The sequence below is a fragment of the Taudactylus pleione genome, unplaced genomic scaffold (genome assembly GCF_031769625.1).
Source record: "Taudactylus pleione unplaced genomic scaffold, aTauple2 ptg000567l, whole genome shotgun sequence".
Classification (NCBI taxonomy): Eukaryota; Metazoa; Chordata; class Amphibia; order Anura; family Myobatrachidae; genus Taudactylus; species Taudactylus pleione.
In genome coordinates, this window is record NW_028284969.1 from 5,214,864 (window position 1) to 5,240,697 (window position 25,834).

Here is a 25,834-nt window from a genome sequence, read left to right on the forward strand (position 1 = left end):
CAATGGACACCCTAATAACCCTGCAAAATCAAGCAGGTCCCCAAACACTTGGCAAATGGAGGAGGGCAGGGTGCGAACAAATAAATGATGTTTGGAAACATGGAGATGGTCGATTGTGTGCACCCCCATCTCTGTATCCCATTCTAGCAAGCTTGTCTCATCTCCCTTCACATGTTTCCAAAGGGGGAATGATTGCTAGTGTCAATAAATTTTGGTTCGCACCGGGCTTTCCACAGTTTGCAACAGAGTGGTGTAAGAAATGTATGATTTGTGCTAAACACAATCCAGGCAAAATGACTAAGGTAGAAATGAAACACCTTGTAAAACCTGACTACCCGTTTCAAAGGTTGCAGATAGACTACATTTAGCTACCAAAATGTGGGGTCTACGAATTTATATTAGTGTGCGTGGACATGTTCTCATCATGGGTGGAGGCGTGGCCTGTTGCCAAGGCAACTGCCGTGGTAACAGCAAAGAAATTAATATCTGAAATCGTGTGCAGGTAGGGCCTACCTGAGACGGTAGAATCAGACAGAGGAACGCACTTTACAGGACAGGTATTTGCGGAAATGTTGAAAGGGTTGCAAATTGAACAGCATCTTCACACTCCATATCGTCCTCAGGCATCAGCCAAGGTTGAGAGAGCCAATGGCATTTTAATAAACAAAATAGCTAAGATATGTGAGCAAACAAAACTTACATAGTTACAAGCGTTACCGATAGCTCTTTTTGCTATTAGGCATACCCCAAAGGGATTACATGGACTTTCACCGTTTGAGATACTGTTTGGCAGGCCACCACTAACAGGCCTTTTCTTTCCACAAGAATGACATGGACAGTACGCCTCTCTTACTGATTATGTTGTTCAGCTTAACAAGCAACTGACTAACTTGCATGGAAAGGTGTTTTCTTCTTTACCAGATCCACAAGACACATCTGGAACCCACCACCTACAACCCGGAGACTGGGTGGTAATCAAAAGACACGTGAGAAAACATCTTGCACCCTGATTTGACGGCCCATTCCAGGTGCTACTGACCACAGCTACCTCAATCAAGGTAGAAGGGAAGCCTAACTGGGTACATGCTTCTCATTGTAAGAAAATAAATTTTCAGGTCAATGGCGCAGACCGGCTCCAAAGGGGTGAGGCCGCTCGGGGAAAAGGGGAGCAGATGGACTGCTAAGATGTACTTGTTGTTCTGCCTGCTCGGTTGTGCTTTATTTCCTTGCATGCAGGTGAAATGAGAAAAACAAAAGAACTCTATATGGCTCCTGCATCAGCAGATGGCCAAGCAGCTGAACTCCACTAACTGTTGGATCTGTTCTCATGTTCCTGCCAACCATAAAGGAATCCCTTTGCTTGGTATCCCTATATCAATGAATGATCTTAACCTCACAGACTATATCTATAATGTTGAAATAGATATAAATCACACTGCTCACAATGCTATCTCAGACCTTGGAATATACTTAGAAATTGCTGGTATAATCTCTCCACCCACTATGTGTATAGGGCCTATGTACGTTAACCATGTGGCCGAACTAAAAGGTCACCTAGTCAACTTGCCCACGGTATATGTTGGAGAAACTAATTGTAGGAATGTTACCTTAGTGTTTAATATGGAATACAAGGAAACTACATGTGACAAGGTGGATGGGAACTGTAATAATCAATGTTGGTGTGCAAATATGAAAGCTCTTTGTGCCCCTAGGTGTGCCTGTCCTGACCAGAAGGATGAGGATGATGTGGAGTGTAGGACCCAAATGTACAAAAATATGGTATGGTTTCAGAGCTGGTTGGGAAACCTTGGTGAGATAATTCCCAGGGTATTGAAGCAAGGGCTATATTATATTTGTGGTAATAGATCCTACTCCTGGCTTCCTATGGGGGCATGGGGTAACTGCACTATAGGAAGACTTGTACCAGCCATAAGGCAACGTGCAAATGTCTCTTTCACCAATATGATAGAAACAGGCCCTAGGGAAACTCGATACAAGAGGGAATTGTTTACTACAGCAGATAAAGCCTGGATGTGGTTCCCTGCCTGGACAGGTTAGGGAATTGAATTAGCGAATAAATTTAATAAATATGCAAACATTATGGATGGGATAATTAATGAAACCACAAGTGCCATCCATGCTATAAATTAAGAAATGGCCCAAATTAGGAAAGTGACCTTACAAAATAGAATGGCTCTTGATTACTTGTTAGCCATAGAGGAAGGAACTTGTGCTATCATAGGTGAGGAATGACCCCACATGACCCCATAGAGGCGCACATGAATAAAGTAAAAGAATTACAGAAAAAAGCTAGAGACATATCCAAGGAGGGATGGAATCCCTTCTCCTGGATGGGGACAATTGGTGTCTGGTTTAATAATATGTTGTCAGACCTGATAAAACCCATAGTGATAGTGATAGGATTGATTGTATTTCTTTTGATTGCTTGGAAAATTCTAATGTGCTGTATTTTGCATTGCAGGAAAGGTGTGGATCCACTCATTTAATAGGAAGAATGATAACAGCCACAGAGATGACCATCTGATGGCCTAGCCCAACTGCCCATGTCTTCTGAAAGACCCCTCAGCTGTTGTAAAGATCTGGGTGGAAGACATCATCTCTGAAAGAGGGTCCCGCAGGTGCACTTTGTCAGTTTGGACACCGCCCAGAGGAAGTTTTCTCCCTCGCGAGTGAGTTCGATGAGTCAGTCATCTTGATTCCAGCTAATTCACCGAGTGGTCTCTGTGCCCTAGTGCACCTCTGGCTGCTGTTATAGTTCTTATTGATAGAGAGTGTTTGTGTGAGATAGCTTAATAAAGATGTGTGAATGCTGACCTGGAAGGTGGCAAGGGCGGTACTTTAGCCAGAGGGTCCTTTTGCTCATACCCTGTCTCAATTGCACTTTGTCATCCTATAAGACCTGGGGGCATCAGAGTACTGGGTGGACCTAATCTGCCTAGGAAAAGCGGCTGCTATAGGTGAAGACATTAACCTGCGGGTGCAATTGACTGCGGGGTATATGGCAACAGAGTCAGTGTAGTCCCAGTTGTCTAGGTGGTATGGACTATCCCATCACCTTCCCTATCTCAGTAGTACTGCCATTGCTGCCATTTCAGGTGGTGTTTATATGTGTGATAATGAAATTATCAAAAGGGTGAGAATTGTTAAGGAAATAAATGGATCCCAGCAATCCTATCCTGCAATATAATTTATTTGTTCTCATAGGCAATATATAAATGTGTTTGTGACATGCGTGACAAATAAGTTGGTCTTTCTTTGCTTCATCACGCTATTTCATAAACCCTGCACCCTCTATCTCGAATACAGTAACAGATGGCTTTCGATAAGGATCACCACCCTGGAAGCCTACTTGGATTGGTCCAGCCATGGGTGGAGGGGTGCTGGAGTGTGTGTGTATAATGTAAGCTGTGTGAGTTGAGCAAGAAAAGCAGTAGCAGCGGCCGCACATATGATAATTACCTGTAAGTGAACTGTGTCACTTAATTATAATTATTGCTTCTCCAAGAAAACAAATATATATTTCGATTTGACAGCAGCTGTTTACATTGTCTTTATTTTCCACAACATTAACATTACCATAATGATAATATCCAATGCTCTTTGATAACCAACCTATTCCCACTTATCCTAAAAATACTTGTGCAATCTATCTATAGTTCCAATCACTCTGAGCCAAGCCCACTTCTTGTGTCTAAGCTCAGCCCTATTACCACTAGATTGGTACAGTAGCTCTAGCACAGGCATGTCAAACTCAAAATACCAACCGGGCCAAATATTCAAGGTCTTAAGAGTGTGTGGGCTACAACAAAAAAAAAGTGTTGTATGCAATTTTGAATGGTTTATTATTAATAAAAACCAATGCAGTGCCCCCTGTAGTAGTGCACCTTATGCAAAGCCCAATGAATTTGTGCCCATTATGCAATGTGCCTTATGCAGTGCCCTAGTAGCACCCATTATGCAGTGTCCCAGTAATGCTCCTTATGTTGCACCCCGAGTAATGTCCCTAGTAGTGCCCCTTATGCAGTGCCCCCAGTAATGCCCCTTATGCAGTGCCCCCAGTAATGCCCTTATGCAGTGCCACCAGTAGTGCCTATAGTAGTGCCCCTTATGCAGATCCCCCAGTAATGCCCCTTATGCAAAGCCCCCAGTAATGTCCCTAGTAGTGCCCCTTATGCAGAGCCCCCAGTAATGCCCCTTATGCAGAGCCCCCAGTAATGCCCCTTATGCAGAGCCTCCAGTAATGTCCCTAGTAGTGCCCCTTATGCAGTGCCCCCAGTAATGCCCCTTATGTTGTGCCCCAGTAATGCCCATTATGCAGAGCCCCCAGTAATGTCCCTAGTAGTGCCCCTTATGTTGTGCCCCCAGTCAGTGGCGTAACTATAAATTTTGCTCCGCCATGCCAAAAAAAGTTTCAGGCGCCCTCTCCCACCCCCCCTCCCCGCCCAAAGATCAAACACACCCAAAGACGACATTAAAAGGTGTGTGGTTACATGATACAGTAACGTGCCTTACACATTATGACACACTAAGTAATGCCACTTATAACACAGTGTACCACACCGGAATGCCCCTTACAACACATTATGCCACACAGCAATGCCCCTTACACATGCCACACAATAATGCCATGTATAACACATAATGACATACAGTAATGCCCTTATAACAAATTTATGCCACGCTGTAATGCCCCTGTTTCACATTATGTCACACTGTAATGCCACATACAACACATTATGCCACACAGTAATGCCCCTAATAGCACATTGTGCACACAGTAATGCCAAATACACATTATGCCAAACAGTAATGCCCATTACATCCCACCCTGACAGATCTACTTCACCAACCCTCCTCTCTGCTCCTGCCAGTCTGTCACCTCAGCTCAAGACAGGTTGCACAGATTTTATGTCCGTGTAGAACCAGATTATTGGGAACATAGGCCCTCATTCAGAGCCGTACGCTCTGAGCAGAGCGCACGCTCTGAATGAGGGCCGGGCTCCATGAAAATGGAGCGTCCTCCTGGACGCTCGTATAGCTGTGGGTCACCACCCACAGGCTATACGAGCGTGCATTGTGATGGCCACGATGGTCGTGACCATCGCGACCATCGAAATTGCGAGCCGGAGCCTGCGGTTGAGGTTTTCAACCGCAAGCTCCGGAGTGATTTTGGCTCTATCAGAGCCAAAATCACTCCCACTGACATCACTAGTGATGTCAGTAGGCCGGCTTTTGATGGGAGGCGTTCCCATGGGAACGCCCCCGTCAGGGAGGCACGCCCCCGGCACGCCCACCAAGGGGGGGCGTGCTGTCAATCAACATTGACAGCACGCCCCCTTTGATCGGACACAACGAGCGAAGGACTTTCCTTCGCTCGTCGCGTCTGGCGCATGCGCACGACGGAGCTCCCTCCGTCGTGCGCATGCTCAGTCCATAACATCGACCCACTTGCGAGCGGACAGCCGCTTGCGAGTGGGTCTGAATCAGGCCCATAGTTTATAACCTGTAAACTGTGTGTATCAAGTTAGTGCCCCTTATACAGTGCCCCCTATACTAGTGCCAATTATGCAATGCCCTCCTGTAATAGTGCCCCTTATGCAATGCCCCCTGTAATAGTGCCCATTATGCAGGGCCCCCTGTAGTTGTGCCCATTAAAGTAGTGCCCCCTGTAGTTGTGCCCCATATGCAATGCCCCCTATACTAGTGCCCCCTATGCAATGTCCCCTGTAATAGTGCCCCTTATGCAATGCCCCCTGTAGTAGCACCCATTATGCAGGGCCTCCTGTAGTTGTGCCCATTATGCAGGGCCCCCTGTAGCTGTGCCCATTAAAGTAGTGCCCCCTGTATTTGTGCCCCATATGCAATGCCCCCTATACTAGTGCTCCTTATGCAATGCCCCCTGTAATAGTGCCCATTATGCAATGCCCCCTGTAATAGTGCCAATTATGCAGGGCCCCCTGTAGTTGTACCCCTTTTAGTATTGCCCCCTGTAGTTGTGCCCCTTCTAGTAGTGCCTCTTTTAGTAGTGCCCCCTGTAGTTGTGCCCCTTCTAGTAGTGCCCCCGTAATTGTGCCCTTTTTAGTAGTGCCCCACTGTAGTTGTGGCCTCCCCAAGCCTCTCTCCCTCCCCTCTCCACCTCCCTCACTTACCTGACTTTGCGCGCTGTCATCCGCGTTGTCTCTCCTGCTGCCATACTGACTGGATCTAAATAGATCCAGCAGACGTGGCCTCGCAGGTTCCCCAGGTCGTGGGTGATGTCATGACGTCACCCGCGCACTGCATTACTGGGAACGCTGGCCTCTGAAGTGATCGGAGGCTTCCTTAGCCTCCAATCATTTCAGAGCCCAGCGCTCACAGTAATGCAGTGGCGTAACCACTGCCCCCGTCGCCCCCAAGCTACCCGGCGCCTCCAAGCCACCGCGGGGGCTGCGGGGGCAGTAGTTACGCCACTGCCCCCAGTAATGCCCCTTATGCTGTGCCCCCTCCCAGTATAGAACAGGCCCCACTTACTTGTGCAGTACTTACCTTTCTTCACGATGGCCGCTGGGCACCTCTCCACGCCGTCCACGCCGTCTTCACTCCCACCGTCCCGCATAGATGCTGCTGCTGACTGGTTCTAATTAGATCCAGAGTGGAAGGCGCAGGGAGATGCGGGTGACGTCATGACGTCACCTGCACGCTGCATCACTGGGAATGCTGGCCTCTGAAGCAATCAGAGGCATCTGATTGCTTTAGAGACCAGTGTTGTCAGCTTTAGATAAGTAAACACTGCCCAATCAGAGCTGAGCTCCGATCGTGGCAGGGGTGTGGGCCGCATATTATATACATGTGGGCCCACACTGTCAGGCCTCACAAAATGTTTATTTTGGTCGCATGCAACCCACGGGCCGCATGTTTGACATGCCTACTCTAGCAGAAGCAATTAGTTGTTTTCAGGTCTGCAAAGATCTTACTGTTCCAGAGAAGCACTAAGCCTCGGAGAGTGAAAAAGTGGAGAGTGATAAAGTACCAAACAATCAGCTCTGAAATGTTAGTTTACCGACTGTTTGAAAAATTACAGTTAGGAGCTGATTGGTTGGTACTTTATCACTCTCCACTTTATCACTATCCACCCTATTCTATTATTATTATTATTATTATTATTATTATTAGGGGTGTTTTGGTTTAGGATCTCTTTCTTCTTCGTGTTTTGGATCTGGATTTGATTTTGCCAAAACCGCCCTTGCGTGTTTTGGTTTTGAATCTGTATTTTCTTTAAAAAATTGCTAAAAACTGCTAAAATCACATAATTTTGCCTTTTTTTTGTTCCTACAGTGTTATTAACCTCAATAACTTCCACACATTTCCAGTAAATTGTGACCACCTCACAGCTCACAATATAGTTTTCATCCAGTTTAGGCCCAAAAGTTGCACCAAGCTAGTTGGCTAACTAAGCTAAGCAGCAGCAGTGGGCGTGTTGCAGTTCAACGCCCAACATGGCACATAAGGAAACATATATTTTCATTAATCAAGAGGCCTGAGGGAGATGAGGTATGTATGTAGTTGAAGGCAGGGAAAGGAAGGGTTGATTTGCAGTAAATTTAATTTCATTTTTTGATTCCGAAGCAAATTTATGAGGGAGGAGGGGAGAGCATGAGTGAACAATATGTCCTTTGTTTTGCCCACAAAATCAAGTTGGTGGTTTAGAATATTTTTAAAAATTAAAGGGGCATGCAGGAGATGCTATCTGTGGCCATAAACATTTCTGGACATTTTCTACATTCAGCAACTGCATGTCAAAGATTGCAGCAGTGATGGCTGTTCAACTTCCAACATGGCACATGAGGAAACATATGTTTTTATTATTTAAGAGGCCTGAGGGAGTTGGAGTATGTATGTAGTTGAAGACAGGGAAAGGAAGGTTTGATTAGTAGAAAATTTAATTTCATTTTTTTATTCCAAAGCAAATTTATGAGGGAGGAGGTGAGGGTAGCAGGGGAGGAATTTACAAAAAATACCAAAAATATTTAAATCATTCACATCAGTCCTTGCCCCAGGAGAATCATTGAGCATAGCCTGCTGCTGCTGGGAGTGGATATTCATCACAGAAGGGGACCAGGAAGACTACTAGTAGTAGTTAAAAAAAACAATTGACTGTTAAACAATGCTTTGCAAGGGGGAGCAAGTATGACAGCAGTCATCCAGTTGCACAGTGGATCACTGATGCCATAATATCTATGCTGGTATTAGATATGCATCCAATATCCACCAATATGCAGTGGGTATTAGACAGTTAATTGAGGTCTTATGTCCCCGTTACCATATCCCATTTAGATTCCACTTCACTAGAAAAGCAATTATCAACCTGTACAGGGATGTTAAAAAAAACTTAGTGTCCTCCATAATGCTATTGTACTCATTGTCCATTTAATCACAAATATGTGGACAAGCAAAAGAGAGCAAACACAAGATTACATGACTGTAACAGCCCACTGGGTGAGTGTATTGCCTTCCGCAGCACCAACAGCAGCAGCAGCATCTAAGAAATAGCAGCTCATTCAGAGGCAGTCTACTCTGTGTATCACTGATTTCACTAAGAGGCATGCTGCTGACAACCTGAATTCTAACACAACCTATATTTTTTTCACGCAATCAACTGGGTGGGGCCAATTTTTTTTTTTTAAATGACAAGGTTGTGCAGAAGATGCTTTATGGACATTTCACCATTCAGCAGGAGCATGTAGAAGATTGCAGCACCCGCAAAAAATGTTGAATTTGCCCTGCCATCAGCTGAAGCAAGAGGTAGTTACAAGGTGGAACTCCACCCTTTATATGCTTCAGCAGATGGAGGAACAACAAAAAGCCATCTAAAGCTACACAGTGAACTATGACATAGGAAGAGGTAGGGGAAAATACTTTCCGTGTTATGCAAAGTGCTGAAAGCGTGAAACCCTTTGAAGTAGTCATCTGTGAAGCAAGTTCAGATACTGCCACCCTGAGTCAGGTAAATCCCCTAATTAGACTGTTGGAAAAGCAACTTGAGAAACTGAAGGAGGAGCTGAAACAAAGCAATTCCGCAAAGTACGTTGCACTTGTAGATCAAGTCCTTTATTCGCTTCACCAGGAATCAAGGGTTGTCAGGGTTGCCTTCCAATCAGATCAATACATTTTGGCGACAGTGCTGGATCCTAGGTTTAAGTCATAAGTTGTGCCTTTATTCCCTATGGACACAGATCTGAAGAGATGCAAAGACCTGTTGCTAAGCAAATTGTGAGCACAAGGGGCACGTGATGTAGTGATGGCTCCTCCTTCAGTTTCTCCAGCAAGTGCGGTTGCCACGTAAAAACGTGACCCCATCTGATTCAAAGAATGGTTGAGGACTATTTTTAATGATGTCAGGCAGTATGTTTAACTACTAGCAGGAAAAAAAAGCATTTTGGAAGACCTTGCACAAACTGGCGTTGCTTTACTTGAGCTGCCCATCCTCCAATGTGTACTCCGAAAGAGTTTTCAGCACAGCTGGGGAACCTTGTCAGCGATTGGTGTAGGAGGTTACTTCCTCAAAATGTGGAAAAGATGATGTTTATCATAATGAACTACAAATTCCATGAGGAAGACCTTTACCGCCAATTACATCCAAAAAATACACAGGCACCTGTAATGGTGGATTCCAGCAGTAATATTGTGTGAAGAAAGATGATGTAGACACTGTTAAGGGGAGGGATCGGATGATGATGGCGACAACATCTTGCCTCTGTAAATCCAGTTTGTGCATGTAGAGATCATTGCCAGCAATGTCAGCTGCCCATTGGTGGCTTGTCTTCTGGGGGCCCAAACAAACCAATCGCTTCATGATTGAGGATATTGTTGATGAAGCTGTTTGTTGTGAATATGACAGGGGCTTGGTTCTAGCAGAGAGAAGGAAACTAGCTGATGCTGGACTGCATGTTGTTACTTTTTAGTCAAAGTTGCTGAATTTTACAAAAACTTCTTGTGCTGCAGATGACATAATAGGAAGTAGATTTTTAGATGTTTAAGGTTCCTACCTCTACTTACTCTGGCTTTACAAAGGGTACAGATGGCTTCACATTTTTTGCACAAATTTGGGTAGAAATAATTCCACACATAAGAAGAAGTGGATTTTTTTGTCTTATACCCAGATATGACAATGGGCTTTTCCTTATCATGGGCAACAACTGTTTCTTCCACTGGTGCCTGATTTACGCAAGCCAACATCAACAACAACATCATCATCAACATCCTCATCATCAACATGCTTATTAGTGTCAGCTACACAAATATCCTTCTCATCCTGGTGCACTTCCATAGTAGCATACGCGATTTCTATGTCAGCATGTTCACTTGTGCTTACATCTTCATAAGTGGCAGAACGACCAGTTATAAATAAAGCTCAAGGCCTTAGACTTTCCTTGCCACTTCGTGTGGTGAAAGGCATATTGCCAATTTTATATGTTTCTGCAGCTAACTCTCCCTTTGATTTCTTTTTCTTTACCATTGTAAAAGATTGCTTCTTTGATTTTAGATGCCCTGACTTAAGTCCTGTATGCCCTTGGGCTTTGGCTTTAGTAGATGATGTAGACCAGGGGTTCCCAACCACGGTCCTCAAGGCACACTAATGGTCCATGTTTTAAGGATAGCCACACTTGAGCACAAATGACTCAATTAGTACTTCAGTTATTTTGATTTAACCACGTGTGCTGAAACATTGATATCACTAAAACTAGGACTGTTAGTGTGCCTTGAGGACCGTGGTTGGGAATCACTGATGTAGACAGACTAGTATCGTCATGACTGGTGGCACTGGCAACAGCTCCAGCAGTAGTATGTGGTGCCTGCTCTCCTCTCAACTGATCATTCTCCATATCAACAAACACAAATGAATTGGGGTACAGCACACATGTCAATTTGTACCAATTTTAAATATAACACTGCAGTATCAATGACCTACAGTGTCACAATATTTTTTATGAGTATTACACTGCGCTACCACTTACAGTTTGTCAATATTTTTTATGAATAATATACTGCCCTACCACTTACAGTGTCACAATATGTTTTATAAATAAAACACTGTGCTACCACTTACAGTGTCACAATATCTTTTATGAATACACTCTGCTACTACTTACAGTGTCACAATATTTTTTATGAATATACTGCGCTATCCCTAACAGTGTCCAGAGTATTTTTTATGAATATATTACACTGCGGTATTACTGACCAACTTACTTTACAAATTATGCACTGAGTATGATGAACATACAGCATCACTCACAATATGGCCAGCAGTGTCACAGTGTTTTGGATACACTGGGGGGAGGGTACAGCATATAGCAGTGTTGGCTAACCTTGACACTCCAGCTGTTGTGGAACTATATATCCCAGCATGCCCTGCCACAGTTTTAGCATGCCCTAATAGCAAAACTGTAGCAGTGCATGCTGGGTTATGTAGTTCCATAACAGCTGGAGTGTCAAGGTTAGCCAACACTGGCATACAGCGTTAAAGTGTGGAGCACAGCACAAAAAAAATGTTTGTAACTTTTTTTAACTTATTATTATTTTTTTTACTTTTAGATATATTTTTTTTTTTACAGCCTGTGGACGGACAGCACACTGGATGGACAGCACAACCCTGGACAGCACACCCCTTGATGGACAGCACAGCCCACCCCCTGAATTAGCAAAGCAATGATAAATAACACAGCTCCCTGGACATAGCACAGCACATCTTGACTGGATAGGACAACATAGCCCAGCACAGCAAATCCCTTGATGGGTAAAGGCCCCCATACATCAGCAATCGATTGTGGCAATTCTGCAAATTGCAATCGATTGTGTATAAAAATCTGCAATTTATAGGCTTCACAGATCGCAGACTGCAACCAAAAAGTGATTGGATATGTTAAATCAGATTGTCCAACATTTTGGATTTCACAGATGGATTGGGGCTGTAGATTGCTAGTGTATGGAGATGATCAGCAGATTTGCAGACCATCACTAGTAAAATGATGGTCCTTTCAAGGTTGGCTGATCTGTATTTGCTGCAATCGATCTGCAAATCACTGAAAAAGATCTGTAGTGTATGGGCGCAGATTGCTAAATTGGAAAATCCTAAAATTTGGCAACAAATCTTCAAATTGTTCAATTGTGATTTTCAGATTGCTGATGTATGGGGGCCTTAACACATCCCCCTAGACAGAGCACAGCACATTACACCCTGCCTGAATTAGACAATACAGCCCAGCCCAGCACACCCCTGTATTGGACAACACAGCCGAGTACAGCACACCCCTGTGTTGGACAACACAGCCCAGCACACCCCTGTATTGGACAATACAGCCCCCCTTGGACGAAGTACAGCGTGACAGCCCGGGATTTAGCAAGCAAATACCACCGATCACCGCGGGGAGGGATTTATATATAATCCAAAACCCGCGAGAATCCTACAGCGGGATGACAACGTTTTGCCTCGTTTTGGGATCCGAGTCACGTTGGAAAACCCGAGCCGTTCTTGGATCCCCTATGTTCGGGTGGGTCCGGTTCTCAATCAACCGGACTCGCTCATCTCTAATTATTATTATTATCCTTTATGTGCAAATACAATGGGTCCGCTGTTCCTTACAGAGCATGTAAACAGAAACCATATGAACAAAACAAGTAAAAAGTGACTTACATTAAAAAATATTGCAGAACATTCACAAGGCTAATAAACATTTCTGCAGTCTATAGCCAGTAATGGCAAACTACCCGACTACAATGTATGAGCGGCTTTACTGTTCTGCTTCCCTGTTACTCGTCCTTATTACAGTGACTCTAAGACAAACAAATAATATATGAGACTAAAATTATAGTACAATATGTCCTGTATAGTTACAGGTCTTATTTACCATGTGATTGTTCCTTATAAAGTATTTAGGAGTATGTTGTTCCAAGTGCTTCCAATGTGACTTCTCTTCAAATAGTGTATTGACGTCCGCTGCAAATCACTTCTGATAATTGAGTTTAATGGCTGTTAAGCTGGTTTGAAGTGTTTTTTTTTATTTTGTACAGGGACAGCAATCAAAACTGAATTGGTTCCTTTTCTTTCAACTATAAATCAACATACCTCTTGAAACCTGTACCCTCGGAAGCTCCTACAGAAAAAAGTAATTTGCCTTCCAGCACACTGCAGATAAATCAAAAATACTTGAATCCTACATAATAATAGAAATTCAGAGGTATTGGTTACATACATTTGCTAATATATGAATAAGCGCTGGGCCAACATCAAGGCTCCTCTATACCAGCATCCCTAACATTAAGGGGTTCATGTCCGAGAAGCAAGGCACCCCAAAAGATTCCAGCCAAGGACCATCCCCAGGGCATCACACGAAAAGGGGAAAAAAGGTGATAGTGAAGTGTAAAGGATAAATGTGTAAAGATAAATCAATAAGTGTTAATGAAATGTAAAAGAATTAAAATGACATAAATAATATACAAACGATTAGAGAAGTGAAAAAATATTCTATGTGAATTAAGTGGTGATGCCATGAGAAAGGTCCAGCCAGAACAACCCCGGGGGTCCCACTCCCAAACGCTCACCCCAAAATAATTATTGCTACATAATAGTAGCACCCACTCTGGGTCATATAATTCCAAATTGGGGTACTGCATGATAACAGTACATGTATGAACTGAGAGCTAACTTACCTTGGAGGTACCCCAAAAAACCTCCACATGGCACTATAAGGATCAGCACCTCCTCCTAATGCTGACTCCCTTCATGCCTCCAAACTGCAAACAAAAAATATGGTAGTTGCTCAATCAGCTTAATGACATACTGCAGGTGCTTGTAAAGGGCGGGGTTTACACTGAGCTACAGAAAAAAGGAATTTGCCCTCCAGCACACTGCAGCTAAATCAAAAATACTTGAATCCTACATAATAATAGAAATTCAGAGGTATTGGTTACATACATTTGCAAATATATGAATAAGAGCTGGGCCAACACAAAGGCTCCTCTATACCAGCATCCCTAACATTAAGGGGTTCACGTCCGAGAAGCAAGGCACCCCAAAAGATTCCAGCCAAGGACCATCCCCAGGGCATCACACGAAAAGGGGAAAAAAGGTGATAGTGAGTGTAAAGGATAGATGTGTAAAGATAAATCAATAAGTGTTAACGAAATGTAAAAGAATTAAAATGACATAAATAATATACAAACGATTAGAGAAGTGAAAAAATATTCTATGTGAATTAAGTGGTGATGCCATGAGAAAGGTCCAGCCAGAACAAAACCGGGGGCCCCACTCCCAAACGCTCACCCCAAAATAATTATTGCTACATAATAGTATCACCCACTCTGGGTCATATAATTCCAAATTGGTGTACTGCATGATTACAGTACATGTATGAACTGAGAAGCTCCGGTAATAAGTAGCACAGTCTAAATGCTAACAATAGAATCTTTGTATAAAACAGTATCTCTGTGAATGTATAGTCGTATTTGATTTATTATAATATGCACAGTCTTAACACTACAGTAAAACAAATCCCATCCCTGTAATACAGTACACATACATTCATTTCTAGAGGTTAATAAGCAGTCACTCATTTTCTTGCATTAACACTGTATTTCCCTGCATGATACTAATTAATTGCAATTAATAGCACAGGAAATTATCCCAGTGCAAACTATATTTTAGTAAAGACAATTGATTATTACTATAGTAGACCAAAGTCCTTTGAATTCTCAGGTCAACAGTTTCAAGCTGTGTTAAGATAATAGTTATCAGTGTAATAACTTAGCTTGACTGCAAACATTGCAATTGTAAGTTAGCTCCTGAAATTATAATGATTAAGGGATCTACTGAATTCAGTGGTGTAACTTCATCCCAGGTGCCCGGAGGGAATATAAATGTTGGTGCCCCTCCCCACATTAAAATGTACCACCCCCCAGCACTTATGCCAGCCCGAGCTGCCACTGCCCCCCTATGCAGTTCCTATTATACAGTGCCCCCAGTAGTGCCCCACATACAGAGCCACCAGTAGAGGTCCCCCTATGCAGTGCCCCTTATGCAGTGCCTCTTATACAGGGCCCACCTATGTAGTGCCCCCCAGTAATGGACCCCCTATGTAGTGCCCCCAGTAGTGCCATTTATACAGTGCCCCCAGTAGTGGTCCCCCTATGCAGAGCCCCCAGTAGTGCCTTTTATACAGTGCCCTCAGTGGTGGCCCTTCCTATTCAGTGTCCCCAGTAGTGCCCCTTATATATATCTAATATATAAGATTCATTGGTCTGTTTGTTTGATTGTCTGTCTGGTTATACATTCAGACACCCCTGCACCGATTTAGACTAAACCAATGTAAGGTGGTCCGGTTTGATCCTGGCCAGGTTTTAGGGGGTTAGGTGTCCTGTTGGTGTATGACCGGGACCTCCACCCCCTAGTATGTCTCCCGTTGGTTTACAACTGGTACCTCAACCCCCTAGTATGTCTTCTGTGGTCAAATGACCCCAACCACTCCATTAGGCATCCCATACCAATTGCCACCTCTCTGTGAAGTTTTCATCAAATCCATACAGTGGAAGGCCCAGAATAGACTCCCCGGGTCAAAATCCTGCCTAGCTTCCCAAGGTCAAAGTTCTGGCCAGCGTACACCAAAGAGAAGTCCGACCAGGACCTCAACCCCCTAGTATGTCTTCTGGGATCCAATGTTACCACTCTGTGAAGTTTTTGTCCAAATCCATCCAATGGATGGCTCAGAACAGGCTCCCCGGGTCAAAGTTCTGCCCAGTGTACTCCAACGGGAGGTCCGACCGAGACCCTATAACCCCTATAAAACCTGGCCAGGATCCAACTGGACCACCTTGCATTGGTTTTATCCCAATCAGGGTTTTCCTAAAGCATAACCTAACAGACAAACAAACAAGCAAACAGAATGAATTTTATATATAATATATGTCACGGCCAGGGTATTTCAGCATGGCGCTAGGCGGGTGTTACCTGTGAGGTCGTTGTGGCGCGGGCTGTCTGGTGGCGGAGTTGGTGTCTGGCGGGGGGCTTTGGCTGGTGTCTGGCTGGTGTCTGGCGTTGTGCGGCCCTGTTTTCACTCTGCGCTGGTGAGGCCTGGCGGCGTCTCCGTTCCGTTTGGCATGGGCGCCGCCATCTTGCCTTCTGGCCATGTGATACGGCTGGCCAATCCTGGTGAGTCACATGTTCCCTCCGGCCAGTAACAGCACGGCATGGGGTATTTAGGAAGGGTCAGTGCCTTCCTTCTTTGCCAGTGCAACGTGTATCTCAGCCTAGCTGAGAGTGAGTTCTCTGTGCTTTCCTGTTCCTGTGAATTCACTGTCTGCCAGTCTGCCTGTCAGCTCCTAGCTCCTACTGGACTACCCCGCTTCCTCCATCACCCTTGCCCATACCTGAGTGCCTGAGCCTGCTGACATCCTGCGCTTCAGTTCACTACCTGCAAACCTGGCTTGATTATTTTCAGTTCACTACCTGCAAACCTGGCTTGATTATTTTCAGTTTCACTACCTGCACACCTGGACAGCTCTAATTGTTTCTACTTGGACATTAACCCTTTTGCTCCCACCACAGAACTCTTGTGCACATTTATATATTCCTGGACTTTTATTTACTGCCACATTATATGTCTACTCAAGCACTTATTAAAAATCCTAGTTTTATTTTCAAATCTGCTTCTGTGATCGCTCCTGCTACCACCCCGGGTCCACAAACAACCCAGAACATAACAATATAATATATATATATATATGTGTATATATATATATATATATATATATATTAGCTGGAGTACCCGGCGTTGCCCGGGATTTTAAGAATGTTTGTTTACACATCATCCTCCAACAAACCTCTCCTTAGGCAGGCCTCACGAAGAGTGTCATCCAATCAGTTTTACCCTTCAGGAGCTGACAAAGGAATGAACCGGAAGTAGCAACCAAGGAGGTAGACAAAAAAGTTTGGTCGCCACTGTTGACACCATCTAGTTATGTGAGCTGATGCATGAGCAAGTATAAATAAAAAATTGTGCTGCAGAGCTGCGTTTTTGCATCCCAGTATAGTTGCCATATTTATGCCCTGACTGTAAATCAGATGGATCTCTCCTCATGGATGCAGATATGAATTTTGACCATATTCAATAGTGGTTCTTCAGTGCAGGTTTGCTGAGTGTATCGGCAGTGCAGGGGTGTTCTCAATGCAGGGTGCCAGCGATGTCGGCAGTGCGGCGGTGCCAGCGGTGTCCTCAGTGCAGGTTTGCTGACTGTGTTGGCAGTGCAAGGGTGTTCTCAATGCAGGGTGCTGGCGGTGTCGGCAGAGCGGGGATGCCAGCGGTGTCCCTAGTGCATGTGTGCTGAGTGTTGGCAGTGCAGGGGTGCTGGTGGTGTCCTCAGTGTGAGAGTGCCGGCAGTGTTGGCGGTGTGGGGGCCGCTACGGGTGTCCTGAGTATGTGGGGCAGCATTGCAGGGGTGTCGGCAGTGTGGGATGCTGCCAGCGGGGGGTGCCGGCAGTGTCAGGCAGTGAGGGATGGTGGGCGCCATCTTCTTTTGCTTCCTGTGTGCATATTAAATGGACTTTTAATGCTGATTGGCTGAGAGCCGTGATAGACGGCTCTCTCAGTCAATCAGCGTTAAGCCCGCTCAATACAAAACCTCGACCCGACAGCGGCATCGCGAGGTTTTGCCTCGGGTGAGGGATCCAGGGTAGGCACGGAGATCCAAGCTTGGTTCGGATCGCCCAGGATCCCCAAAATTCGGGTGGGTCTCTGAGAACCGAACCCGCTGATCCCTAATAAATTCATACAGCATTTAAAAGGTACTGTAAACTCCGTGCGAAAACCATAGTAAATGATGTTCAGAGACTTGATGATGCTACAGAATAAAATTCCATAATTCCTTAGTATGTAGGAAATGCATGTTATAAAATCAACTGATGAAATGAAACAAAAATAAAATTTTAATGTTTTTATAATTGACCTTGCAGATGGCCCAAGAAGAATGATGTCCAAATCTGCATCTAACAATAAACCAAACAGGACAATGCTTTATTCTTCTTTGGTGTTTTAGGTGTAGAACCATGAGAGATCTTGGCTTGTAAACTGTGGGCTAAGGTCCTGATTCAGAGCCGCACGCTCTTTCAGAGCGCTCGCTCTGAATTAGGGCAGAATTTTTGTTTTTGTGCCGGCCTCCTGGCCGTTCGCTAAGCTGTGGGTGACCACAAACAGCTTTTGCGAGCAGCCAGGTGATGGTCGCGATGGTCGCGTCAATCGCGACCATTGGGCTTGCGACAAGACCCTTGTGGTAGGGTCTCGTCCATCGCAAGCCCCAGTGGACTTCCTGCTCTAATAGAGCAGGAAGTCCACCTACTGATTTCACTAGTGATGTCAGTAGGGCCGCCCACAAATGGAACGCCTCCGTTTGTCCAGCCACCCCCGTGCCCGCCTCCAAAACGGGGCGAACTGTCAATCACAATTGACAGCCACCCCGTTTTGGTGCGAGACCCGTAGTGATGGAGCGCCCGTCGTTGTCCGGGTCTCGCGCATGCCGGAGGCGGTGCATGCGCAGGGGGTAAACATCGATCTGCTTGCGAGCGCATAGCGCTTGTGAGCGGGTCTGAATCAGCCCCTAAATCCTTTTGTAATTCCGTACCTGACCTGTAGAGGGCGAATGCTATGCAAAAATTTGTTTTTTTAATTAATTAAAAATTAACAGTAATTAATTTCGATTTCAAATTTTTTTAGTTGCCTCTGCAGTGTTTTAATACGCTTGTATGTAAAATTTCACGATCTTGGCTTGTAAACTGTGGAGTTGTATAGAAAGACAGAATGACAGAAGGACAAATTTTGATTTTTATATAGTATATATATATATATATATTTATATATATACATACATACAGAAATCCCAATTGTCATGTAAGTGACATGTCCACGCAGTCTCTGGGCTAGCCACTCACGGGGAAATGGGGTGGAAACGTCCTGTTTGTGGGAACGCTGGCCGCCCCTGCCCCCACAGCACCCCTTAATAAGGCAGAGGCATTCAAGGGCTAGCATGCGTCCTGGTCCATGCGCAGAATGGGTCCTGCTCATGCGCAGATTTCCGATAATCGGGAATCTGCGTTCAGCAGTGCACTTGCGTGCACTGCTCACATAGCCTCTGAGACGGATACTTTCAGCGTCTGTACATGCTATAACACAATACCAATTGGTTTGTCCTTAGATGCCACAATCGGTCGCACCATCGAAAATTATACCAGCCCAATGGCAGTTGCAGGTTCTCCATCAGAGTATGGCCTCCTATGTGAGCAGTCGGGCATCTGTATACACAACCACTTCCACTGACATGCCCATGACACTCCCATAGCCCACCCATAAAACAGACCATCTCCATCAGTGTGCTAAGACACCTCCCTGCCACTGCCAGGAAAATCCAATACATTTTCAATACACTTCTCCCTGCATGTGCCTAACAATTGCAACTGTGACCCTGTATGGACACAATCGGGACGCATGCAAAAAATATCGGCAGTGCGCGGATCTCTCAATCAGGCTCAGAGTTTCTTTTACTGTAAATATTTATGAACTATCCGCATTTTAGGTTTAGAGGTCTTTTAATGATGAGCTTTAAGCTATCAGAGTTCATTGTATTTAAAACTAGCCAAGTGAAAGGTCTAGCAGCAATTAACAAACCTTTCCATGGAATGTAAGTAAAGGTCACTGCATATATAAACCTTCTCTTCTATCCTGATTTGAATGTCAACCATGTATCTGTTGACAGGAATGTTTGGGATTGAGTCGCAAAAGTATGTGTTTAGAACTACACAATACTTTTCAATGTTCTAAGAGCATGTGAAGGAAACTGGTATTTCTCCACTATCAAATTGTGACATTGCCACTGAAATGTCACACTATCTCCTGAAAGCCGTTGCACACAGGCAAATTGGTCTATGAAGCAGTTTTTGAGCTTTCGATTGCTCCTCAAATGAATTGAACTTGCACTTTCCACTAAAATAAATTAAATCATCAAAATTCTAGAATCATAGGCACTGTACGTAGTTTTATGTACTACTGGAAAACAGAGAAGGTTATTTATAAAGCACAAAAGGCCAGTAGGCAGTGCATATATCTGTTTTGATTTGGATGACATCACATAATACAACTTAATAATTTGAGAATTGAAACCTGGGCACCACCGGGTACTTCAGCTAGTATGTTATATTTGTTGAAATATGTGAGTAAAGACTTGACTGTGAGTCGGACGCAGAAGCGCATATTAGCATTCGCACATCTGCGACTTTATGTAAATGCAGTTACAAACTCCTTCCTTCATGTACATCTGTGCGGCCGAAAGTGCAAGGTCTGAGACATCCACTTTTAGCACCCGTACATGCTATAATAACGATTGGTGCATCCTTAGATGCCACCATCAGTCACACCATCGAAAGACCTATGCTAGGTGCAGTTTCCCAGTCTGACCTCGACCTCCTATGCCTGCAGCTGTGCTGCTGGGGATGCAGCCATTTACATAGACACGCCCATGACGCTCCCATAACATGCCCACTGAACAGACCATTCTTGTTTTAACTTCTAGCCACCTCCCAGTCACTTCCCAGTCACCGCCAGTAATGTTCATCACTTTTCCACAACATTTCTGATACCGTCTGACCTGCTCACAACAGCACCTTTGTGTTACGTTCTGGGTTATTTGTGGACCCGGGGTGGTAGCAGGAGCGATCACAGAAGCGGATTTGTAAATAAAACTAGGATTTTTAATAAGTGCTCGAGTGGACATATAATGTGGCAGTAAATAAAAGTCCAGGAAAATATAAATGTGCACAAGAGTTCTGTGGTGGGAGCAAAAGGGTTAATGTCCAGGTAGAAACAATTAGAGCAGTCCAGGTGTGCAGGTAGTGAAACTGAAAATAAACAAGCCAGGTTTGCAGATAGTGAAACTGAAAATAAACAAGCCAGGTTTTCAGATAGTGAACTGAAGTGCAGGATGTCAGCAGGCTCAGGCACTCAGGTATGGGCAAGGGTGATGGAGGTAGCGGGGTAGTCCAGTGGGAACTAGGAGCTGACAGGCAGACTGGCAGACAGCGGATTCACAGGAACAGGAAAGCACAGAGAACTCCCTCTCAGCTAGGCTGAGATACACGTTGCACTGGCAAAGAAGGAAGGCACTGACCCTTCCTAAATACCCCATGCCATGCTGTTACTGGCTGGAGGGAACATGTGACTCACCAGGATTGGCCAGCCGCATCACATGGCCAGAAGGCAAGATGGCAGCGCCCATGCCAAACGGAATGGAGACGCCGCCAGGCCTTACCAGCGCAGAGTGACAACAGGCCCGCACAACAACGCGTGCAGCCAAAGCCCCCCGCCAGACACCAGCTCCGCCACCAGACAGCCCGCGCCACAATGACCTCACAGGTAACACTCGCCTAGCGCCATGCTGAAATACCCTGGCCGTGACACTTTGAGCAGTTGCAAAATAAAATGCTCAATTACGTGAACATCGGCGTGTGATACAGTGTGATACAGAATCAGGCCCTACGTGTAATTGATGTTGGAAACATTAAGGGTAATGTCAGTGTGAGATGTCCATGCAGGGACGTGCTGTCAGGGTAGGCAGAGCTTCCCCTGTCATACTCCCTGTCAGACTGCAGAGTTTTGACTATAAATATGATTACAATAATACAAAAAAGATATTTATAACTTATAAATATAATCTTTGTATTATTCTGATCGTTTTTATAGGGAAAACTCAACAAAATTGCAGCACTCCCTGGAAATACAGGGAGAGATGAGAGATGAGGCAGTAAAAACTCAGCCTCACCAGTGATACCTCAGACACTGCCTGGAGCTAGGGGCCGGGCAACAAAATAGCCACAAGGCAGCCAATAAAACAAACACTGACTGGGGGCTAGTAAATCACTGTGTAACAGGATAGGCAGTTTCCCCACAGACACTAGTAGCTAACACCTCGTCACTATGCAGGGACTGGCACCTTCTGTGTAAAGCTGGGTACACATTACACGATGTTTACCCAGCACGACATTGCTCTGATACTAGCCACTGACCTTACTGCACGTCTGTGTTCGTGCTTAGTGGATGTGTAACAATAGCTTATGTACAATATGTGTAAGTGGGCAGATGCCTTATATACAGCTATGAGAGTCCTTATTACAGACATACACACACTTGTAATATCTTCTAATAACTTATATGGGTGGGAATTCAATTCAGCGCGATGTTGAATAGCCGCTGGAGGGAGCTCCAGAAGCTATTCAATACACCGCACTGTTTGGGCGGGCTAAGGATTTCTCCTCGCACCCCCCTTGGGATGCGAGGAGAAATCCGACCAATTGCCGGGCGCACAGCTGTTTTTCTGCATAGCGCGGCGCTAACAGCCGCGCACCCGGCACTTTGGTCAGAGAATGCCGGTTACCGCACCTTAACACCCTTGTTAAGGCGTGATAACCGGCATTCTCCGACCACACAGCGCACTGAATTGAATAGCTCCGGGAGCTCGCTCCCTGCGCTATTCAATTCGCGTTGAATTGAATTCCCCCCATGGAGAACAGGAGTATTTGAAAACTGGTTCAGAAATACAATGATTCATTAAACATGCTGAATTAGTGAGAAGTAATGTATTATGTGCATTGTCTGTTACACCTTTAAGGTGTTTGATGCAGGGTAGTAACTAAGGGTGTGCGAGCAGCGCCATTGCCAAGGACGCAAGACCCTGTGGGCGGCACCCACTTTGCACCACTACACAGTCTGCACCTGAATTAGGCTTTCGGGGTGCCTGGAACATCACCTTATAGTCAGCAGTGCTCTAATTCCTGGTGATGGTGGCAATATCCCAGCGTGACATCATGATGTCACATATTTCATTTGCCTTTCTGTATCAGGTTCAATTATTTTGCAATAATCTGAATATTCAATGACTTGCTATCAAAGCGAGAAAGAGAAATAATAAGATAGTAAGATAGTAAGTGACCAAATGTAGAAGTCAAGGCTTTATTGGTGTTATTGCCTTGGAAAGTTGTTGTAACAGAGGCCCAGGTGTTACTGGGTCTGAGGTGTTACAGGGGCCCCAGGTGTTACGGGAGGCCCAGGTGTTTCCATGTTTTTCACTTAAATCCAAATCCTTCTGTCTCTCATATAGCACAAAGGATCTTCACCTTCATTTGCTAATAGGTCTTATATGGAGGCAAGAATAAGCAATTTAAACTGCAGAGAAAAGGGGTGTTACAGAGGGTGAGATTAATCATCTACACTCATACACAAAGGTAAAGTTGGTCACATATGCCAGACGGCTGCAATTACACATACAGATGTGTCCTGCTGCATTGTTGCTCCATACGCCATGTAGCACGCCCTGGTAGTCGGGTTATGCCGTGGCATATTGAGTCACATCGTAACATACTGATGCGCAGGAAAACCAGAGAGTGTAGTACAAATTTCTGTCCACGAGATGTCTCTTTTCCTAAAATGCACTGCGCATGCATAAAACAAGACAATGCAATGTCTGAATTACCGCCCGCTGCTTGGCTTACTGAACCTGTCATTTGGTACACTATACAGTAGTTGTCATGGATCCAGAGCTGTAATTGAGTGTGTAATAAACGAATAAATCATTCAGTATGTGAGTCCTGAGTACACTTTTGAAAAACAATTTATAAATGTGTTCTGCCATCATTATTACAGTGCTAGATACACGCATCAGCAAGATATCACCTCATTTTAGAAAACTCAGTCCATGTGGCGTGCGACCTTATTCTGCGGGGATGTGTGGCACTTACACAATGATAACATGCCTTAGAAATGAACAGTTGGGTTTGAAGGGCAGTGTATAAAACCATTACTGAACTACAAGTCTCAGCCCAGAAAGAGCTGTCATTAAATTACAAACTGACTTTGTATTTTATGCAGCACGGTTGCTGCAATGTCGGCACTACTGTGTCACTAGGAGTTTGTACAACATATCACTACTCAACACATAGCTATAAGTGCCTTCACTGTGGCACTGCAGAAAGTGATGTGCGGTGCTCACATAGTGACTTCATGTCCTAGAAACTAGTAGTGGGGTGCATGTAGTTTAATGTGGGGTGCATAAAACCATCACTGAACTACAAGTCTCAGCCCAGAAAGAAGTGACTGGCAGTTACTGATATGTACCGATTAGCGACAGGTTGTACAAACTCGAAGCGGCACAGTAATGCCAACATTGCTGCAAGTGTGCAGCATAAAATGCACAGTCAGTTTGTAATCCAGATACACCTCTTTCTGGGCTGAGACTTGTAGTTCAGTGATGGTTTTATGCACCGCTAGTCAAATCCCACTACTAGTTTCTAACACATGAAATCACTATGTGAGCGCTGCACACCACTTTCTGTAGTGCCACAATAATCGGTACACTTGCGGCTGTGTTCCGATTAGTGACATTGTCCAAGCACCTAGTGGCATAGCAGTGCCAACCTTGTCATAAGTGTGTGGCATAAATGCACAGTCAATTTTTATTCCAGAGACACCTCTTTCTGGGCTGAGACTTGTAGTTCAGTGATGGTTTTATGCACCACTACCCAGACCCTACTATTAGTTTCTAAGACATGCCATCACTGTGTGAGCACCTGACACCACTTCCTGCAGTGCCACAGTGACCGGCACTTACCGATGTGTACCGACATGTTAGTGACATGTTGTATAAACTCCAAGCAGCACAGCAGTGCCGACATTGCAGCAAGTGTACGACATAAAACGCAAAGTCAGTTTGCAGTCTATAGACACCTCATTCTGAGATGAGATTTGTGGTTCTGTCACGACTTTGGGGAAATTGGCCTCCAATGATGGAACAGGCTTTGCAGGCAGTGATACCGGCAGCACAATCTGGGGAGGTCTTAGATATATTTTCCTCATATGATGGCACAAGACACAAGTAGATCAGAAGAATAGAACTTTATGATAACAAGAATGGTTGGAGGGAATAGTGGTATAAGCACAGAACCAGTCCTGGTAATATGTAGTAATATACCACTAGACAGATGCTTGAAATGATCCGTGAATGACTGAAGACTGTATGCTGAAGCACTGGGTTGAACCCAGGTAAAAGAGAGAGAGCCAGATTTAGACCCGGATGCTAAGCCGCGGACTCACGCTATGGGCAATTGTCACCTGTCTGCGCATGTGTATGCATCGCAGTGCGCGTACATGAACCAGTCATTGCGATCAGGAACCATGCGCTCTTAACACAAAGTCTGAGCACTACTTTGAGTGAAAGATAGTGCCGTTTGTGGGTGGTAACAGGGGAAGGTGCTTGAGAATGGTAGAGTGGTGGTGCAAACGCAGGTGTGTCTGGGCGTCAAAACTGAGTTTTATGGGTGTGCATTAGCATGGAAGCATCATTGTACACATCACTTGGTTGTATTTCAGCCTGCAATTATCAATATGGTCTAGAAGGGGGGTACCCGCGCTCAAGTACCAATGATTGTAGATATATGAAAAACTAATGTAATCAACCAATAAGATTATGTCTCAGTATGATTTTCCAATATGATTTACTTTATATATTAAAATCTTAGTTGTACAATCAAATGCTAGTGCAATATATGTATTAATTGGAATACAATCACAAATGATAATAGAACAAATATATACACAATGAAAATAAAATAAAATAAATAAATGAGAATAAATAAATGAAAATGAAAAATAGAACTGAATTTAGAAAATAAATATAAGCAAATCAATAAATAAATAAAATAAATAAATAAATGAATAAATAAATAAATAAATGGGGGAACCAAGAGTAC

The 25,834-nt window shown here is 44.5% G+C and overlaps 1 pseudogene; it reads left to right on the forward strand.

Annotated features, from left to right (window-relative positions):
- Positions 1 to 1,377: 1,377 nt before the first annotated feature.
- On the forward strand, positions 1,378 to 2,507 carry LOC148481754 (syncytin-A-like; annotated as a pseudogene).
- The last annotated feature ends 23,327 nt before the right edge of the window (positions 2,508 to 25,834 follow it).